Source organism: Amphiprion ocellaris, chromosome 8, assembly GCF_022539595.1.
Source record: "Amphiprion ocellaris isolate individual 3 ecotype Okinawa chromosome 8, ASM2253959v1, whole genome shotgun sequence".
Taxonomy (NCBI): domain Eukaryota; kingdom Metazoa; phylum Chordata; class Actinopteri; family Pomacentridae; genus Amphiprion; species Amphiprion ocellaris.
The window spans coordinates 639,308-662,035 of NC_072773.1; the positions used below are offsets into that span (position 1 = coordinate 639,308).

A 22,728-nucleotide genomic window follows, 5' to 3' on the forward strand; every position below is an offset into this window, starting at 1 on the left:
GAGAATCTCTGTTCACCTAAATGCTGCTATGAGGACACCTGGAATAGATCCTCATGGAGATAAATAAGAAGAAACCTATAAAACAAAATCAAAACCAGTGGAGGAACCAAGATGTATGTTCTCACATGTTCTCACTGCAGAACCTCTTTCAGAGCCGTTTCCAACAAAGTTCCTCCTCCAGTGTCGGTTCTTCTGATTGGTTTATCGTGTTTTCTTCTTGATGTTCTCGTCCAGCAGCTTCTCCTCTCTAACATCACCATCTACAACATGAAGTTCTCCAGCTGTTCTAACAGAACAAACCTCCATGGTTCTGTTTCCTACATAGAACCAGAGCTACGTCCAGAAGCTGTTGGTTCTTCAGCGGAACAGAAAGACTGAAAGTTGATCATGAGTTTCTTCCTGTAGATGTTTGCATCACTATAAAACCACCTGGTGGAACCCAATTGTTCTGCTGGTTGCTGATGACAGAACGTCCAACAGAACTTTGATTTACTGCCGTCTCTAATCTATATCTAAGAGAGGAGTTTATAAAACTGGGTTGGTTCTGGGTTGGTTCTAGGCTAGTTCTGGGCTGGTTCTGGGTTGGTCCTGGGCTGATTCTTTGTTGGTTCTGGACTGTTCTGGGCTGGTTCTTTGTTGGTTCTGGGATGGTCCTGGGCTGGTTTTTTCTTGGTTCTGGGCTGGTCCTGGGCTGGTTCTTTCTTGGTTCTGGGTTGGTCCTGGGCTGGTTCTTTCTTGGTTCTGGGCTGGTCCTGGGCTGGTTCTTTGTTAGTTCTGGCCTGGTCCTGGGCTAGTTCTTTGTTGGTTCTGGGCTGGTTCTGGGTCAGTTCTGATGAATGTCGGCTTGATGTTTCTCCAACTGCAATGAAGCTTTAAGACCAAAACCTGTAAGAACTCAGAGCAGCTCTGGAGGTTTCTGAATGGATCCTCAGGATGTCGGTTCTGTTTATTTCCATCTGAAGCTGGTTCTGGTCCGTTTTCTCCATGTTCTGGCTGTATCGGTGGGTTCATTGTGTTTGAAGTGTGACGGTTGAGATGTGAGCTCATTAGAGTCTGAACGCACCGTCTGCAGCAGATTCAACTCTTACATATGTTAATGTTCAGACTGTTTCTCTCCGTGTTCCTCTGAGGTTCTACCAGAGGTTCCACACTGAAGATGTACATCAGAAGAACACAGGAACCTTCAGTCCATCTTTATAGATAGATCGATAGATCGATAGACTATATATAGATAGATAGACTATATATAGAGAGATAGACTACAGATATATAGATACACTATAGATAGATAGACTATAGATAGATAGATAGATAGATAGATAGATAGATAGATAGATAGATAGATAAACTATAGCTAGATCGATAGACTACAGATAGATAGACTATGGATAGATAGACTAGAGATAGATAGACTATATATAGAACAATAGATAGACTATAGATAGATAGACTAGAGATAGATAGACTATATATACAACAATAGATAGACTATAGATAGATAGACTATAGATAAACTATAGATAGATTATAGATCGATAGATAGACTATAGATAGATAGATAGATAGATAGACTATAGATAGATAGATAGACTATAGATAGATAGACTATAGATAGATAGACTATAGATAGACAGATAGATAGACTATAGATAGATAGATGGATAGATAGATGGATAGATAGACTATAGATAGACTATAGATAGAGAGACAGGTAGACTATAGATAGATAGATAGATAGATACATAGACTATAGTTAGATAGATACATAGACTATAGTTAGATCGATAGACTATAGATAGATAGATTATAGATAGATATATAGATAGATATATAGATAGACTATAGATAGACCGATAGACTATAGCTAGACTATAGATAGACTGTAGATAGATAGATAGACTATAGATAGATAGATAGACGATAGATCGATCGATAGATAGACGATAGATAGATAGACTAAAGATAGATAGACTATAGATAGATAGATACACTATAGATAGATAGATAGATAGATAGATTATAGATTGATCGATGGACTATGGATAGACAGATAGACTATAGATAGATAGATAGACTATAGATAGATAGACTGTAGATAGATAGACTATAGATCGATAGATAGATAGATAGATAGACTATAGATAGAAAGATAGATAGACTATAGATAGATGATAGATAGATCGATAGATAGACTATAGATAGATAGACTATAGATAGATAGATGGGTAGACTATAGATAGATAGATAGATAGATACATAGATAGACTGTAGTTAGATAGATATATAGATAGATAGACTATAGATAGATAGATAGATAAAGTATGATACATAGATAGACTACAGGTAGGTAGATAGATAGATAGATAGATAGATAGATAGATAGATAGATAGACTATACATAGAGCGACTATAGATAGATAGATAGATCGATAGACCATAGATAGATAGACTATAGATAGTCTTTAGATAGATCGATAGATAAACTATAGATAGATAGATAGATAGACTATAGATGATAGATAGACTATAGATAGAGAGATAGACTACAGATAGATAGATAGATAGATAGATAGATAGATAGATAGATAGATAGATAGATAGATAGATAGATAGATAGACTATAGATAGACTATAGATAGATAGATAGGTAGACTACAGATAGATAGATGAATAGAATATAGATAGATAGACTTTCGATAGCTAGATAGATAGATAGATAGACTATAGATAGATAGACTATAAATAAATAGATAGACTATAGATAGATAAATAAATAGTATATAGATAGATAGACTTTCGATAGATAGATGATAGATAGGTAGACTTTCGATAGATAGATAGATAGATAGATAGATAGATAGATAGATAGATAGATAGATAGACTATAGATAGATAGATAGACTATTGATAGATCGAGAGACTATAGATAGATACACTGTAGATAGATTGACTATAGATAGATAGATTATAGATAGATAGAATATAGATAGATAAATAGATAGGCTATAGATAGATCGATATACTGTAGATAGACTTTTGATAGATAGATCGATAGACTATCGATAGATAGATAGATGATACATAGATCGATAGACTATAGATAGACTATAGATAGATAGATAGATAGATAGATAGACTATACATAGAGCGACTATAGATAGATAGATCGATAGACCATAGATAGATAGACTATAGATAGTCTATAGATAGATCGATAGATAAACTATAGATAGATAGATAGATAGATAGATAGACTATAGATGATAGATAGATAGATAGACTATAGATGGATAGATAGATAGATAGATAGACAATAGATAGATAGACTATCGATAGACTATAGATAGATAGATAGACTATAGATAGATAGATAGGTAGACTACAGATAGATAGATGAATAGAATATAGATAGATAGACTTTCGATAGCTAGATAGATAGATAGATAGACTATAGATAGATAGACTATAAATAGATAGATAGACTATAGATAGATAAATAGTATGTAGATAGATAGACTTTCGATAGATAGATAGATAGATAGATAGATAGATAGATACATAGATAGACTATAGATAGATAGACTATAGATAGATCGAGAGACTATAGATAGATACACTGTAGATAGATAGATTGACTATAGATAGATAGATTATAGATAGATAGAATATAGATAGATAAATAGATAGGCTATAGATAGATCGATATACTATAGATAGACTGTTGATAGATAGATCGATAGACTATCGATAGATAGATAGATAGATGATACATAGATCGATAGACTATAGATAGACTATAGACAGATAGATAGATAGATAGATAGACTATAGATAGATAGATAGATAGACTATAGATAGATAGAATATAGATAGATAGACTCTAGATAGATCGACTATAGATAGATAGATAGAATATGGATAGATAGACTGTAGATAGATAGATTGATAGATAGATAGACTATAGATAGACTATAGATAGAGCGACTATAGATAGAGCGACTATAGATAGATAGATAGACCATAGATACATAGATAGATAGATAGATAGATTACAGATAGATAGATTGACTTTAGATAGATAGGCTACAGATCGATAGATAGATAGATAGATAGATAGATAGATAGATAGATAGACTATACATAGATAGAGTTGTCATGTCTGCAGCTGCTCTTTTAGTCCACATTTTCCAGCAGCCCATAATAATCAGCATCGTGTGTGATTACCATGACGACAGTAATCGACTTCTTCTCTCTGCCTTTTTTCACTTTGCCGTTTTTTTCCCCTCCAAGCTCTCTGTCATCTGAGGACTGGATTTAAATCTGAAAGATCTTTTGTTGTTGGCCTGAAAGGAATCACACACACACACACACACACACACACACACACACACACACACACACACACACACACACACACACACACACACACACACACACGCACGCACACACACACACACACACGCACACACACACACACACTCACGCTGACTATCCTGCCTTCAGAGGACGCTCCACTGACTTCCATTCAGTCCCTGGAGATCTGCTGCTTGTGTAAAAACAGGAATTAACGATGAAATATTTATGTTTTCTGGACTTTATAATGTGGCGATGAACATGTGAAGGTCCTTATGAATACATGAACCTCACAGTGAAGCACCAACACTGCAAAAACCAACTCTTTTCTAAAGCGATGCAGCAAACTTTATATTTTCCTTTTAGCTCTAACTTTGCTCTCCACCTCCAGAGGATCACATCTGATCTGTTTCCTTCAGGAGATACTTCATCATTAAACATGAAGACTGAGCCAGGATGGAGGAATGAAATAGGAAATGTTCTGTAGTCATGACTCCAACCACGTTTGTCAGGATTCAGCTCCAGTTATTTGGGATTTAATCAGTTAAACTAATTATCAGTGTTTTCAGTTGTACTGAGAGGAAAATCAAACCTACTGATCAATAAAAGTAATGCTCAGAAACAGAGAACAGAGGAGCAGGTTGATGCAAAACAGTCACAAAAAGATAAAAAAAACTACTAAAATATGATGTAGAGCAACAACAACGTGCTTCACTATGACTTTAAAGAGACACCAAACATTCTAAATATGACACAAAACAACCACAAAAAGACCGATCCCAGGGTGTAAATGTTAAATATTAAAACCATCTGAACAGAACTCAGATCTTTGAAGTCCTTCTAGTCTTCAGGAAGTCTTCTGGATGTGATGTTTGAGTTTAGATGGTGTTTGTGTCTCATATCAACCGTTCCTCGTGTTCTTCACGTCCAGTCATCCTGATTATTCCTCCACCTCTGATTCTGATTCATGACTCTGAATAATAGATTTTCTGCTCTCAGATTCAGACTCTTTCTGCTGCTTTTTACTTCCTCCTCACACATTTCACCAAAAACTACATTTACATAGAAATAAATCTGGGAACAGTTTCTTCTTCTGACCTGGAGACAATTTTAATCTGTTCATTTCTGTTGTTTTTTAGTTTGTTCTTCCTCATTTAGATAATTAAAGGTTGAAGCATTTATCAGGTGTACAGATCTGTAATATTCTGGCCTGTTTGGTTTTTCTGTGGAGATCTTCAGTCCTGTTGACCCTCAGAGCTTCATTAAGAAATTATCGGACTAATCCTCAGTATTTATGGTTCCTGAAGATGTTTCACCTTCATCCAAAAGGCCTCCTCAGTCTAAACTGACCGCTGGGGAGTTTCAAGTGTTTAAGGTCATGACTGAAAGTGTGAATGAAGGTGAAACTACCCTGGGAGGGATGACTGAAGTTTTAGGTAGTGGTGAAACTACCTGGGGAGGGATGACTGAAGCTGTGGATGGTAATAATCGACCTGGGGTGACTGAAAGTTGAACTAGTAGTAAAACTGCCCAGGAGGGATGACTCAGTATGTTAATGAAGGTTAAACTTCCCGGGCAGGGAAGACTCTTGTTACTTGCCATTAAACCGCCCAGGGAGCAAAGACTGAATTTTTAAGTAGTGGTGAAACTACCTGGGGACAGATGATTCTAGATATAAGTGGTGGTTAAACTGCCCAGGGAGGGAAGACTGAAGATGTTATTGGTGTCCAACTGCCTAAAGATGAATGACTGAAGATGCTAATAGTGATTAAACTTCCTGAGAATGAATGATACTTCTAAATAGTGACTAAACTTCCTGGGAAGTGTTGTCGTGGACCTGGACATCACCCCTATTATGTTCTGGAGTTGTTTTCTGAGTCATTTGTTTTTTATGAGTAGCTTCCAGTGACGCTGACTATATTTTCTGAGAGGTTTTAGTTGTTGTGCTGGAGGAAGAATCAGGATTTAATTCATCAGACGGAGAAACTAAAGGTTGTTTCTGAGTCGGTCATTCAGCAGAGCAGCGAAAAGAGAACTTCATTATGCACATCAAACTCATCTCTGCTGTCTCCGTCCATCTCTTTTTAATCCTGCTTCACCCCCTCCTCTCTGCTCCTTTATTTCCTCCTCCTCCATCTCCATCATTTTCTGTTCAGCCTCAGACGTGTCTCACATGTTAACACGCTGTCAGTCCTGAGCAGTATTTATACTAATGCATTCAGTATTTATATTAACATGTGCAGTATTTGGACTAATGTGTGCAGTATTTGTACTAACATGTGCAGTATTTGTATTAGCGTGTGCAGTATTTGTATTAGCGTGTGCAGTATTTGTACTAGCATGTGCAGTAAATGCTGGTTTAACTTCCTTTGAAGGTCCACTCACTGATCCACACCGACCATCTGAGGACTGTGAGGTTCATGGGGACATCTGGAAATATCTGTTAGCATGTAGTTCCATGTTCAACTGGTTTCTGGTGGAACTACAGGAAGTGTTGCTTCTTCTTCTTCTTCCTGTTTGAGGAGGAAATTCATCAGTAAAAGCTATACATGAACACAGCAGGAACTTCCTGTTTTTTAAACAGATCATCAGTTTGTTGAAACTTTGACTCTTTGCTCTGAGTTTTCAGGTTTTTGCCATTTTGGTGCATTAATTTACCAGAAAAGTCCCTGGTTGGTCCAGGATGTTTTAATATTCAGGTTATAGATGGTTTGATGTATTAATATCCTGGTTTTATCATCTTGACGTGTTCATATTGAGGTTTTTGACATTTTCTCATCTTAATATCCAAGTTTTTGACTCTTTGGTGTAATAATATCCAGTTTTTTTATGTTTTGGTGCATTAATGTTGAGGGTTTTGACTCATTTTGTGGCACCACCTGCAGGAACAGTGGACTGCAAGTCAATCTGATGCACTAACCGTCTGGTTTTTGACTTTTGGTGCATTAATATACACCTTTTTGACATCTTGGTCTGTTAATATAGAAGTTTTAGACATTTTGCTGTCTTAATATCCAGGTTATAGATGGTTTGGAGCGTTCATTTCGAGGTTTTGGTGTTTTAGTGCAATGACATCCAGGTTTTTGATATTTTTGGTGTCTTAATATTTGGGTGTTTATGTGTTATGGTGCATTAATATTGAGGTTTTTGATGTTCGGGTGTCTTCATATCTGCATTTTGCATTTCTTGTGTGTAAATATCCAGGTTTTTGGTGTTTTTGTGCATTGATATCCAGAATTTTGACAACTTGGTCTGTTAACATAGAGATTTTAGACACTTTGTTTTCATATCCATGTTTTTGGTGTTTTGGTGCATTAATATTGAGGTTTTTGATGTTCTGATGTCTTCATATCTGTATTTTTTTGACATTTTTTATGCAAATATCCAGATTTTGGGTGTTTTGGTGTCTTAATGTTCAGGTGTTTTTTGTTTTGTTGCATTGATATCCAGGTTTTTGACACTGATGTGTCCTAATAATAAGGTTTTTTTAAACCATTTTTCTGCATTAACATCTCAGTTTTTCGCTCTTTACCATCCTAATAATCAGGAGTTTGCTGTTTTTTTGCAGTATTGTTTTGTTGTTTGATTCACTGGTGTCTCTATATTCAGGTTTCTGATATTTCCGTGCTTCAGTATGCAGGTTTTTTCATATTTCCATGTATTAATATGTGTGTTTCTGACTCTGCGTTAACCTCCTGGTGACTCCGGTGCAGATCATGAATGTTGTATTATTGTAATAATGTATGTAACGTCAGCTGCTTCTCCAACAGAATCAGGAAACATTTAGTCAGATCTGACTGTGATTGGAGCAGACTGTTGGAATAAACCAGCTGTACACATTCAGAGCGTTTAGTCTGTGGACAGATGATCGGGTTGTAAACATCCTGGTACAGGGACGGTTCTAGAAGCTCCACAGCTTCCTTCTGAGATACGAGAACTTTAATCTTCAACACAGTTCATAGAAATCAGCTGTTAGATTCTGGAGGGAGTTTTTGTCCAGATGGTGGAAAACATTCAAAGTAAACGTCTCTAGAGGAATCAGGTGTTAGCAGGCGGCTGGTTGGTCCTCCTTCCTGTTATCTGTCAGAGTTCCCTCCGTTCTCCAGCCTGGTTCCGTGTTCTATGTTCTCTGAAGCTGTGACAGATGGGTGGAGGAGCATCAAACAGACGGTGGGCGGAGCCAGGTAAACATGGAGGCTGGATGAGATGTTCCACCCAGAACCCTCCTGCTCATTTATCCTCCTCTGCTTCGTGGTTCTATCTGTTCCACTGGGAGGTTCTATCCGTTCCACTGGGAGGTTCTATCTGTTCCACTGGGAGGTTCTGTTTGTTCTACTGGGAGGTTCTATCTGTTCCACTGGGAGGTTCTGTCTGTTCTACTGAGAGGTTCTATCCGTTCCACTGGGAGGTTCTATCTGTTCCACCTGGAGGTTCTATCTGTCCCACTGGCAGGTTCTATCCGTTCGACTGGCAGGTTCTATCTGTTCCACCTGGAGGTTCTATCTGTTCCACTGGCAGGTTCTATCCGTTCTACTGGGAGGTTCTATCTGTTCCACTGGGAGGTTCTGTTTGTTCTACTGGGAGGTTCTATCTGTTCCACTGGGAGGTTCTATCTGTTCCACTGGGAGGTTCTATCCGTTCCACTGGGAGGTTCTATCTGTTCCACTGGGAGGTTCTATCCGTTCCACTGGAGGTTCTATCTGTTCCACTGGGAGGTTCTATCTGTTCCACTGGGAGGTTCTGTTTGTTCTACTGGGAGGTTCTATCTGTTCCACTGGGAGGTTCTATCCGTTCCACTGGCAGGTTCTAGCCGTTCCACTGGGAGGTTCTAGCCGTTCCACTGGGAGGTTCTATCTGTTCCACTGGGAGGTTCTATCCGTTCTACTGGGAAGTTCTATCCGTTCCACTGGGAGGTTCTATCTGTTCTACTGGGAGGTTCTATCTGTTCCACTGGGAGGTTATATCCGTTCCACTGGGAGGTTCTGTTTGTTCTACTGGGAGGTTCTATCTGCTCTACTGGGAAGTTCTATCTGTTCCACTGGGAGGTTCTATCTGCTCCACTGGGAGGTTCTATCTGCTCCACTGGGAGGTTCTATCCGTTCTACTGGGAAGTTCTATCTGTTCTACTGGGAGGTTCTATCTGTTCTACTGGGAGGTTCTATCTATCTGCTTGGGGCTTTAATCCTCAGAGAACATTCGGTCATGTTCTGGTCGAGTAGCCTTGTCCTTCTGCAGCGTTTTACTGCGTTTTCATTCTAGTTTTCTGAGTATCAAGTCACCGTGGAAACAGCTGAATGGTTTTATACCAACATGAAGACAGATAACAGAAGTGTAAAATAGTTTATTAGATGCAAAGTTTCTGGACATTTAAGTGAAAATGTTTTTAAAAATTCTTCACTTTTTCTTTTTCCTTCCTGGTGACTTGATTTAATTTAACATCCTGAGAAAACGGATGTTTTAATATCCAGGTTTTGATGCTTCATGCTCTTTGCGGAGCGGTGGATAGAATTTGGTGTTGGATGACCTGCATGTAAAGGCAGGAACCTATTTGGACTGATTGCTTAACTTCCAGACGGATTCTAGTGGAACATGAAGGAACCGGAACTGGTGTGGTTGGTGGAGCAGTAGCTGCTAGATACTGTTGAGTTCACACTTAGTAAAGGTTGAAGAACCAAAGTTGTGCAGAGGAGCTGGACTCTGATGATGTGACGGTAGCTTTAGAGAAGGTTTGTGGTCAGTTAAGTTCTCCAGAATCAGAGGTTCAGAACAATGAGGAAGTACTTTAGGTTTGGGAAGTACCTTTTAAAACAGGAAGTGAGTTTCAGTCTGTGGTGTTGAAGTCGAACGTTTTGTTGAGCCTCCATCCACCCTGACCTCCTCCTCAAACAGACTTCCTGTGGCTTTAAATCACATCTGGATACTAACAATAAAACCCTGAAGAAGAAGAAGTCCTCAGTGAGTCCAAGCTCTCTGCTGTCAGACTTCATCTGGACCTGATAGGAGCTCTGACGGATCTCTGGAGACGTCCGTGATACGAACATCAGTGGGGGGAAGTGAAGTAGATGCTTTTCCATCCAGCTCATCAATAAAGCAGCGTGAAGCGACGAGAGCTGCAGATAAATCATTCAGTCCTGGACACCGTGTGACTGTTTAAAGCAAACACACATTTAGCTTTTAGCGTCCACAGCAACACTCAACGCCTCCACGTTTCATTACAGCCGCACTCACTAATGTACTCCTTTCAGGATTTATATGTTCATGTCCAGGTTTTAGATTGGTCAGTTAAGATCCTGGTTTAGTCTTTGGTGCATTACTATCCAAGTCTTTGACTGTTTGGTGTCTTAATAAACTGGTTCTTGACATTTTTCTACGTTACTGTCCAGATGTTTTAGATTTTCATTCCTTAATATTCAGGTTTTTAACATTTTGGTGTCTTGACGTCCAGATTTTTTGACACACTGACGTGTTATTTCAATTATTGTTAACTCCTCTGTGTCTTAATGTTGAGCTTTTAGACTCTACTGTCCAACTCTTTGACTCTTTATTATGCTAATTTTCATGTTTGTGACATTTTGATGTGTTAACATTCAGGTCCTTTGCTCATTTCTGGACTTAGCAGCGGGTTTTTCAGATTCAGGTCAAGTGTTTCCAGAACAGATATTTATGGACGTTTTCTAAAGGATTCTGTAAAAAGTTCTAAAAAATTTTTGACCTTCTTTGATTTTGTTTTCAACTTTTTCTTGAAGGAGTTGATGAGCTTCTGTGATGAACTGAGCTGTGGTTTTTTGGTTGTTGTTGTTTGTTGGTTGTTTTCATGTCTGATGTCATCCAACATGGCCGACACTCTTATGGAAACATCCTATCCATCCTACCCATCCAAAAGATTCTCTGCAGACGGACAAAGTTTGGTTTGTTTTATAGCAAACAGCTGGTTTGATTTCCGTCTTCTTCTACTATTATAGCTAACGTAGACGATAGCGCCACCTTCTGACAACACGATGCAGCTGAGTTTATTCACTACAACTGCTAACGAATTAGCAAAATGAGAGATTTTTGTTCATTAACATCCAGCTATTTTATGACTTTGTTAATGTAGAGGTTTTAAGCACTTTGCTGTGTTAGTATCCAGGTTGTTGACATGTTTGTGTGTAAAAATCCAGATTTTGGATGTTTTGGTGTCTTAACATTCAGATGTTTTTTGTTTTGTTGCATTAATATCCATGTTTTTTATGTTTTGGTGCATTAGTATTGAGATTTTTGATGTTCTGGTGACTTCATATCTCCATTGTTGAGATTTTTTGCATTATTTTCGAGGTTTTTGGTGATTTGGTGCATTAATATGCAGCTTTTGGACATCTTAGTGTGTTAATATAGAGCTTTTAGACACTTTGCTGTGTTGATATCCAGGCTGTTGACATTTTTGTGCGTAAATCTCCAGGTTTTGGATGTTTTGGTTTCTTAATCTAGATCTAAACTAGATCTTTGCAGGTGTTGGATCTACTCTCAGATGTTTGGATAACAGCGTCTGATAAATACATTTGTAGAACTGTTAATTAGGGTTTTCTTTTTCAGATTTTTTGGTTAAATTTGCTCGACCGTCCCATGAAATCCAGATGAATGTGTCCCTGAAAGCAGCTCTAAACTGTTTAATTATTGTTTATTCTGCTGTAACAGTCGGCAGAGAGGAAGTTTTCTTCTTCCTCAGTTGCAGCTGAACAAACCTGGCCGGTAAACGAGCACCGTGGTGTTCCTAATTAACATCTGATCTGAGAGCAGTTGGTCTGAACGGCAGCAGGAAGCAGAGATGGTGGAGACAGAGAGAGAGAGAATCTGGACGGAGGCTGAACGGCAGCAGCTGCTTTACAGCCGAGCGTGCCGTCGTCGAGGGTGCTGGGCTGTTGCCACGGGGATTACTGACATGTCTGCTGCCACGGCAACGGCCAACAGGACCTGATCTGGGAGGAAGACGAGGAGGTTGTCGGGGTCGGCGCCTATGAGCAAGGCAGCATGGAGGAGACGTAACCGGAGGGACAAAGAGCAGGAAACGAAAGAGGAACAGAAAGACAGAAGTGATGCAGAGTTTCAGGCTTTCTGTCATCTCTTCTCTGACTTCCTCTCGTTTCTTCACGTTCAGCTCCGGCACAGTAAGTCTGTCGGCTCTGAGATTCATTTCAGCCTCGTCTCTGGTTCATTCACACCATGGAAGAATAATACTATCTGTTCCTTATTGTTAACAAATCTCCTGTCAGTCTGCTGTGAGCCGTCCAGGACCAGACGGTTCCGTACGTTAACGTCAGGTCGGTTCTTAATATCCTGTTTTTTTACTCTCTGGAGTTTAATATCCTGGTTTAGGAGCTTTTGGTGCATTCATATTGATGTTTTTGACATTTTGGTGTCTTAATTTTGAGCTTTTTTTACATTTTCATTCATTCATATCCAGGTGTTTGACACTGTGGTGTCTTAATATCCAGATTTTTCCCATGTTGATGTGTTAATATCCAGGTTTTTGATTCTTTCGTGTGTTAATATCAAAGTGTTTTATTCTTTAGAGTATAAATATCTGTCTTTTTGATATGATGGTTTCTTAATATCCAGTTGTTGAGGTTTTTGTGCATTAATATTAAGGTTTATGAGCTTTAGTTGCATTAATATTGACATTTTTGACATTTGGTGTGTTCATTTCAATCAATCAATCGACTAGTTCACCTGGACGTTACTAAACACAGATAAAAACCTGAAGGTGGCGCTAGAGGAACAGTTCATGGTTGATCTTCTGGGCAGCAGGAATAGGATCAGGATCAGAGAAACCCAGAAATGTTTCATATCCAAAGTGATGCTGCTGGTTATTTTATATACCTTGTTTCTGATTTCTGATTTTAATCTTTTAATGTTTGTGATTTTCGAAGTTCAGTTTGCATTTTAGCGTCACACTGAAGTTTCTGAGCTGCTCGTCTACTTTTAAGGTTCATCCTGAGACCAACCACCTCAGTTTTATTCATGTTTAGCTGTGAAATTTTTTTCTTCCTGCTGTATTTTTACCACATTATCAGTTGGACTAAGTTCACTGAGACTATTAGAGCTGTAGAGTGGAGTGTCATCTGCGTATGGGTGGTTTTTATCATTAATGCTATTGCTGAGTAGGATGTTGTAGAGAATAAAGACAGTGGGCCGATGGTTGGACCTTGTGGGACTCCAGAGAGAATTTATCAACACAAAAAAGCTGCTGTATTTAATACAGAAGCCTTTAAACTCTTTAACCACCTTCACCATGGTGGAAAAGCCAAGTGGAACTCTCCTTTAATGACGTGCATTAAATTCATCTGCTGTCTTTCCATATGTCCATCCTTCACGTCCACCGAGAAGTATCAGTTCAACTTTTTCTACTTTCCACAAAAAGCTGTATTTAATGTGTGGAGGCAAAAAAATATAGTTACTGAGATTTCCTGTGTGTCCAGACTTTAGGGACACCCTGTATATACAACATGCATTTACGACGTCATCGACCTACGCCGTTTTGTTACATCAGAACTGGTTATGTGGAACTAGTTGCGATTAGAGCAGATGAATACGTCGTCACGGCGCTATCAGACGGCTTTGTTTCCATTCTCTGGTTTTACTCCACCTTGGATTGTGCTACATTCACTAACTTTTTGTCCTTCATTATGGCTCCCGGCGCAAGTCAGACTCTTCTGATGCTTGGAAGAAAAGGAAAGCCGTCTCCATGGAAGTGACATTAGACAGAATAAAATGCTGGGAACAGGAAGAAACACTGACCAACATGGGTCAAGTTGTAAAAACAGGTCAACATATTCTGTTTTCTTCTAGTAAAATGATTCATGCATGAATGTCGTTGGAATTCATGGAGAACTGATTGATATCGTGATGCATGGAAGGGCTTTGGTTACATTTTCGCCGGAGTTCCGACTTCCAGTGAAAATCGACTTACGTAGATCCGTAGAAACGGAACTCTGCAGTAAGTTGAGGACCTCCTGAACTGTTAAACCAGTAGAAGTACTGACTGTAGGAGCAGATCTGGGTTGTTCTGCTGTTTCTGGTTCAGTAAACTAAACTGTTCCGTGGATCTGCTGGTTCACAGAAACTGAAAGTGGTTCTCCAGGGTTCCTCTGACTCGCTGTTTGTCCGGGTTCGTGCTACTCGCTCAGTTTCCTATTTCTGCTTCCCTAAAGCCGGCAGTAACGTGATCCGGCTGAGAAAAGTTCAGAACACAGTGAAGTCATTTCTGAGATTCTCTGATGATCTAAACAGCAGAAGGAAGAAGATCCTGCAGAGGAGATGAATGTTTACGTCTCCTTATTCAGATGACCAAAGATTTATTAAAAATGATACAAACAAGAAAAGGATCCAGTACTGGACAGTAGAACGTGTAGAATCCCGCTGAAGCATTTTGGTGCAGTCACATCCAGGTTTTACTCTTTGTTAAAAATAATAATAATATCCTTTATTGGTATTTCAGTATTCAGACTGCAAGACATTATTGTCTTCATGTCCAGGTTTTGACACATTGGTGCCTAAATATCCATTTATTTATGTTTTTAATGTGTGTTTCTTGAGATTTTAACTAGGGCTGGGACTTTAATGCGGTAATTTCGATTAATTAATTAATTACAGCGAAAATAACACGTTAAAAATAACGCAATTAATTGCACCCTCCTCAGTTCCCTCATTTCTGGCACACTCGTAACTCTGATGAACACTCCAGCCCAGTAGGTGGCGGTAATGAACCTAAAGTCTGTTTGTAGCCATGAAGAAGAAGCACAGGAAGCACTGAGTGAAGTCAGGGTCTGGTGAACAGTGAAGGAAGACCAGATTGAGCTTGTTGGACAGAAAGTTTCCTTTTAAAAATCTTCCTGATGGCAGCTTGGATAAAAGCCTGGTTGTGTGCAAATTGTACAACAAAGAGTTTTCTGATCACTGCGTCACTTCAAGCCGACGGTATCACCTCAATGTAAAACATGTTGCTGTTAGCACCAGAGCTAACGTTAGCTACGAGTCATGCTAACGGTGTAGCCATCCCATAATAGACCACTTTTCTAGACAGAGCTTGAGTTTACAGAAGGTCTTCAAATGTTGAATAAAATCGCTATAATTGCACTTAGATTTGCAGTAATCTGTGAATGTAGCAGACAGATGAAAAATGCAGATAAATAGAAATGAAACATTTTTGTGGTTTAAGTTTTTACTCCGTCGAGGCTCTGCCTCCTTGGAGGAGGAATAACCTAAACAACAAAAATATCTCTTTTATTAACTTAATTATAAACTTTTTGTTTATAAAAAATTACATAAATAAAAATTGATATTCCTATAAAAAGAACCATCAAAATCCCACCATTTATCAGACCCAGAAAAGATGAAAACAGAATGAATCTCTGGATTTTCAAATTTCTGAAGCTCCTTGAACTACTTATGCTGATTTTATGTGCCATACAGTGGAAAAAACAACTAAATTCAGGCTTTGAGTCATCAAAATCACTTTTTTCTCTATGTCCCATTTTCCTTTTTTAAAATAAATTTAAAATTATAAACACGTATATGTCTATTCATTGATTCAACTGTCAACCACAATTTTATTTGAATTGAAAAACACTTATTGTGTCAAATATTGCTATTTGACAAAACTGCAAATTGCGATAAATTAATTACAAAGCCTGTAATTAATTAGATTAATTTTTTAATCACGTCCCACCACTAATTTTAACACATTAATACCTGGGTTTTTGAGGTTTTGGTGCAATAATATCCTTTTTTTTGACATTTTATTATGGTAGCAACCTGATTTTTGAGATATGAATGCATTAATTGCAGCTTTTTGACCTTTTGTTATCTTTATATCTAGTTCTGGTGCATTAATGTCCAGTTTTTTGACTCTCTGCTGTCCTTATTTTCAGGTTTTTGACACATTGGTCTCTTAACATCGAGACTTTTGACACTTTGGTGCCTAAATATCCATTTATTTATGTTTCTAGTGTGTTAATATCCAAGTTCTTGAGATTTTAGTACATTAATACCCGGGTTTTTGAGGTTTCGGCACATTATTGTCCATTTTTGTTGACCTTTTGTTATCTTTATATCTAGTTTTTTGGTGCAATAATATCCTTTTTCCCCCCCATTTCATTATGGAAACAGCCAGAGTTTTTGAGATCGTCCAATATGTCAATTTTTTGACTCTTTGTTGTTCTTATATTCAGGTTTTTAACCTTTTAGTATATTAATATCCAGGTTTCTGACACACTGGTGCCTAAATATCCATTTATTTCGGGTGAACCCTAAAGCAGATTATTCCATGAATTAAAGAGTAAAATATTAAACTGATCATCAGCTGCAGCTTCAGTCTGTGGTTAAAACCATAGAGTGCATAATAAAGATTATTATTATTATTAGACAGATCTGTGGAGTATTAAATCAGATTCATACATTTTGTCCTCTCCTAACCGAGGCTCTGTTCACTGATTACTGATTGGAAATAAACTCTGGGCTCTAAACACCAGCTGACATGTTTATTAATAAAGGTCAGGAAATATCAGCTGACGTATTGATCAGCGGCAAATGGAAAAATTCCTATTGATCGTTGTGTCTGATATTCATCACGTAGCAGGAGGTTCAGTAGTAAACACCAAGGAGCTAATCTGTTATTTCATCCACAAAGCTAGGACTGTTAGCCTGATGCTAGGACCGTTAGCCTCAAGCTAGGACGTTAGCCTGATGTTAGGACCGTTAGCCTGAAGCTAGGACCGTTAGCCTGATGCTAGGACCGTTAGCCTGATGCTAGGACCATTAGCCTGATGCTACAGCCTGATGCTAGGACTGTTAGCCTGATGCTAGGACTGTCAGCCTGATGCTAGGACCTTTAGCCTGATGCTACCACCGTTAGCCTGATGCTAGGACCGTTAGCCTGATGCTAGGACCGTGAGCCTGATGCTACCACCATTAGCCTGATGCTAGGACTGTTAGCCTGATGCTACCACCATTAGCCTGATGCTAGGACCACTAGCCTGATGCTACGACCGTTAGCCTGATGATACAGCTTGATGGTAGGACTGTTAGCCTGATGCTAGGATCATTAGCCTGATGCTACCACCGTTAGCCTGATGCTAGGACTGTTAGCCTGATGCTAGGACCTGTAGCCTGATGTTATTAACCTTTAGCCTGATGTTATGACCTTTAGCCTGATGCTACGACCTTTAGCCTGATGCTATGACCTTTAGCCTGATGCTACTCTCTTTAGCCTGATGCTAGGCCCTTTAGCCTGATGCTCCGCCCTTTAGCCTGATGCTAGGCCCTTGAGCCTGATGCTACGACCTTTAGCCTGATGCTACGCCCTTTAGCCTGATGCTGAGCCCTTTAGCCCGATGCTAGGCACTTAAGCCTGATGCTACTCCCTTTAGCCTGATGCTACTCCCTTTAGCCTCATGCTATGACCTTTAGCCTGATGCTACGCCCTTTAACCTAATGCTAGGCCCTTTAGCCCGATGTTATGACCTTTAGCCTGATGCTACAACCTTTAGCCTGATGCTATAACCTTTAGCCTGATGCTAGGCGCTTTAGCCTGATGCTAGGACCGTTAGCCTGATGCTGCATTCTTTAGCCTGATGATAGGCCCTTTAGCTTGACGCTAGGCCCTTTTAGCATCCTGCTGCTGCTCTGCTGGTGGAATGCTGATGAATATGAATGAACAGTTGGAGCCTCTTTATTGACACTCAGTGAGTCTGTTGGCAGCAGCTGGAGTCCCGCCCACCGCTCATGAATATTAATGAGGTGTGATGGAGGACAGGCCTCAGGATGCTGACAGCCGACAGATTTATGATCCTCGGGGTGTTGGTGGTTTGTTTGCAGCTCAGGAGAGCATGACGCCGTTAAACAGCAGCAGATTTAAAACCAGAATCCTGAACAGACTGCTGACTGGCTGATTCATCTGCCAGTCAGAGCTCAGGTGGATGTCCTGATGGAAACGTGAAGTTTAAAACAAATGTAGAATGTACAACAGAATCATTCCCTCCAACAGACAGCAGGTGGCACTAAAGTCAACCGTCTGAACGCTGAAGAAACAAATTCAGTCTTAATGTTCAGGTTTTGGTGCATTAATTTCCAACGTTTTGACTCTTTGGTGTCCTTAAATCCAGGTTTTTGACACATTGGTCTCTTAACATCGAGACTGTTGACACTTTGGATCCTAAATATCCATTTATTCATGTTTGTAGCGTGTTAATATCCAGGTTCTTGATATTTTAGTACATTAATACCCGGGTTTTTCCAGGTTTTAATGCATTAATGTCCAGCTTTTTGACCCTTTGTTATCCTGAGATCGTGTTTTTTTGGTGTTTTGGTGCAATAATATCCTTTTTTTTGACATTTTGATATGGTAATAGTCTGATTTTTGAGATTTGAGTGCATTAATTGTAGCTCCGGTGTCTGAATATCTGAATGTTTTTATGTTTTTCTGTGTTAACGTCCAGGTTTGACGGTTTGGTGTCTTCATATCTGGGCTGTGGATGTTTTGGGTTAATACCAGGTTTTTATTTCTCCCCCAAGGAATGCGGTGGAGTTATGTGACGATCAGCGCTGGTCTGTCTGTCTGTCTGTCTGTCTGTTAGCAACATTACTCAAAAACAGACCAACGGATTTGGATGAAATTTTCAGGGAAGGTCAGAAATGACACAAGGACCAAGTGATTAGATTTTGGCAGTGATGCAGCTTATAGTCTGGATCCACGGATTTGTTAAAGATTTCTGTATCATTGCCAGATAGCGGCACAACGTCACTGTAACCATGACAACAAGTGAACCCTACATGATCACATGATTGTGATCCTACTACAAATCCACCGCTGAGGACTTATCAGGACTTTTCCGTCAGAAATGATCCAAGTAACAACTGATTAAATTGTGGGGGTGTTTCTGAGTCCCATCAATTCCTGCCACCCGCTACATGTTTAGGACACGTGATTCGGTGTTTGTACATAACGTACACATGCAGAACACACGCCTATACTCAGAGCAGGATCATTTTGTTTGTGGGTACATCTACAGTATATTAAATGGACACATTCTATGGTGCTGTGATTTCTGATCAATAACTAATAAACAAATGCTGCATTTCTGACATGTGGGGGAATGAGCAGCCTTGGAGGAGTACAGGAAGTCCTCAGTTTACAACGTCATCGACCTACGGTGTTTCATCGTTACGTCAGAACTGGTTACGTGGAACTAGTTGATGAGCAGAGCAGATGAATACGTCGTCATGGTGCTATCAGACAGCTTTGTTTCCATTCTCTGGTTCTACTCCACCTTGGATTGTGCTACATTCACTAACTTTTTGTCCTTCATTATGGCTCCCAGCGTAAGTCAGACTCTTCTGATGCTTGGAAGAAAAGGAAAGCCGTCTCCATGGAAGTGAACTTAGATAGAATAAAACTCTCGAGGTGTAAATACAGTGCAACATATTCTGTTATCTTCTAGTAAAATGATTCATACATGGATGAAAGTCATTGGTTTTCATGACTTTTATGAAGAACTGATTCATATGATACACAGAATGGCTTTGTTTACATTTTCACCAAAGTTCCAATTTACGGCAAAAATCGACTTACGTAGATCCGTAGTAACTGAACTCTGATGTAAGTCAAGGGCCTCCTCTCTGAGTGCTTTGCTTGTTGCTTTACTGTCTCCATGTGTAGCTTTTTGGTATTTTGGTGCATTATAATGCAGGTTTTTGGTGTTTTGGTGCATTATAATGCAGGTTTTTGGTGTTTTGGTGCGTTAGAATGAAGGTTTTTGGTGTTTTGGTGCGTTAGAATGAAGGTTTTTGGTGTTTTGTTGCATTATAATGAAGGTTTTTGGTGTTTTGGTGCCTTATAATGAATGCTTTTGGTGTTTCAATGCATTATAATGAATGTTTTTGATGTTTTTATGCATTATAATGAATGTTTTTAGTGTTTTGGTGTGTTATAATGAAGGTTTTTGATGTTTTGGTGCCTTATAATGAATGCTTTTGGTGTTTCAATGCATTATAATGAAGGTTTTTGATGTTTTTATGCATTATAATGAATGTTTTGAGTGTTTTGGTGCCTTATAATGAAGGTTTTTGGTGCTTTGGTGCATTATAATGCAGGTTTTTGGTGTTTTGGTGCATTATAATGAATGCTTTTGGTGTTTCAATGCGTTATAATGAAGATTTTTGATGTTTTTATGCATTATAATGAATGTTTTTAGTGTTTTGGTGCCTTATAATGAATGTTTTTGGTGTTTTGGTGTGCTATAATGAAGGTTTTTGGTATTTTGGTGCATTATAATGCAGTTTTTTGGTGTTTTGGTGCATTATAATGCAGGTTTTTGGTATTTTGTTGCATTATAATGCAGATTTTTGGTGTTTTGGTGCGTTAGAATGAAGGTTTTGATGTTTTGGTGCCTTATAATGAGTGCTTTTGGTGTTTCAATGCGTTATAATGAAGATTTTTGATGTTTTTATGCATTATAATGAATGTTTTTAGTGTTTTGGTGCCTTATAATGAATGTTTTTGGTGTTTTGGTGTGCTATAATGAAGGTTTTTGGTATTTTGGTGCATTATAATGAAGGTTTTTGGTGTTTATGTGCATTATAATGAATGTTTTGGTGTTTCGGTGCGTTATAATGAACATTTTTGGTGTTTTTATGCATTATAATGAAGCTTTTTGGTGTTTCGGTGTGCTATAATGAAAGTTTTTGATGTTTTTATGCATTATAATGAATGTTTTTAGTGTTTTGGTGCCTTATAATGAAGGTTTTTGGTGTGCTATAATGAAGGTTTTTGGTGTTTTTATGTGTTATAATGCAGGTTTCTGAGGTGTTAAACCACTAAACAGAATAATCCCACCACGTTGATTCACTGAAGTAAATCAAAGATTAAATTTATTGATATCTGCATGCTTTTATTTTTTGTAAAATGTGATATTTATGGCTTCTCTTCTGCCTTGGGCCGTCAACACCTGGAGGATCCGTTCAGGTTCATTTCATCCTCTGAAGACAAACTGTGGCTCTTTAAACGTGGTTCCTCCTTAACGTGGAGCTTCTTCAGTGATTCAGCGTCAGTGTGTTCAGTCCTCGAGGTGAGGAGGTAATATTTCACTGAATATCAAATCAAAGCAGCTCTGTGGAATCAGGAGCTTTTTTTCAGGCTCCATGAATATCAGATGAAAGAACGTATCAGGGTTCCGTATATAAATCCAACCAGAAGCTCTGAAACTGAACCCAGTAGGTGTTTCTGTGCAGATGTTCTCCAGTTATTGGCATCAGAAAGCACCTTTAGCGCTACATCCCAGCGCTGCCTGTATTTCCACAGACAGGTCATGCTAATGGGAGTCATTAATCACAGTTACTGGGTGTTTAGCTGCTTCCTCTGACGGCAGCCACCAGCTATTAGCAGCTAATCGTCTGTTCTGATGGGAGAAACAAGCAGCTGCAGCCAGAAAATTAAATATTCAGCATCAAATTAGCCCATATCTCTCCAGATCCAGATAATATTGGTCCTTGGAGGACTACCAACTGCTTCCAGAGAAGACTTCCTCTGGGTTCCAGGTAGAGCATCCAGGAGGAACATGGAGATGATTAATGAGCAGAAGAGACGTGGAGTTCATTAAAGAGAAGATCGTTTTTATCTGCAGTTAAAAGTCTGGAGTTCTGGTCAGGGTTTGAGAGCAGAGATGGAGTCAAACAAACTGGTTTTACTGGTTGAGGATTCTCTCAGCTCACTGGGCTTTTCGATGTTTTCTGTCTGGATCATTCCAGAACTGGAGGACATCTGGGCTTCAACCTTCTCTTCTCCAGTGTTCTGCTCCATATTGATCAATAATAGCTATTGATTGATCAGCTTCTACACCAATGGAACCATTTTTATTCCATGTTTTCTCTGGTCTGTACGGTGGAACCCTACATTTTGATGGTTCTCTCAGGCATGTTTGGAGGTTGTTAGAAACCTGTTTTATAAGAAACGGTTCTTTAACCCTCGTGTCATCCTGCAGGTCAAATTGACCCATTTTAAAGTTTGAAAATGTGGAAAAAAATTTAGTTTTATGTCCACATTTTCAACATTTTTGGAAAGTTTTTTGAACATTTTTTGGTGGAAAAAAAGAAATGTCAAAAAAAAGTTTCACAAAAAAATCAACCAAAATCCAGTGAAATTTGCTGGATTTTGGTTGATTTTTATGTGAATGTTCTTAAAGAAAATATTAGAAGTTTTACTGATATATATGGAATCACTTTAGATATTTTTAGGATTTTTTGGAAGATTTTTACTAATTTTTAAAAAATATTTTCTTGCCAAATTTGGGGGATTTTTTTAAAAAATAAAATTTTTAAGGAATTATTGGAATTTTCTTCCTGAAG

The 22,728-nt window shown here is 38.7% G+C and overlaps 1 protein-coding gene across 7 annotated transcripts in view; it reads left to right on the plus strand.

Moving 5' to 3' along the window:
* Window positions 1-22,728, plus strand: part of sulf2b (sulfatase 2b) — a 79,062-nt gene that overhangs the window by 20,629 nt on the left and 35,705 nt on the right. The window contains exon 1 of one of the 7 annotated variants that reach the window (XM_023299136.3): window positions 12,226-12,497. The exons of 5 other annotated variants lie outside the window; for them this stretch is intronic. The gene's annotated coding sequence lies outside the window, so the exon portion shown is untranslated. Of the gene's footprint in view, window positions 1-12,225; window positions 12,498-12,519; window positions 12,651-22,728 lie in introns of those variants that run through there. One more of the 7 variants, XM_055012894.1, reaches the window with a different exon arrangement.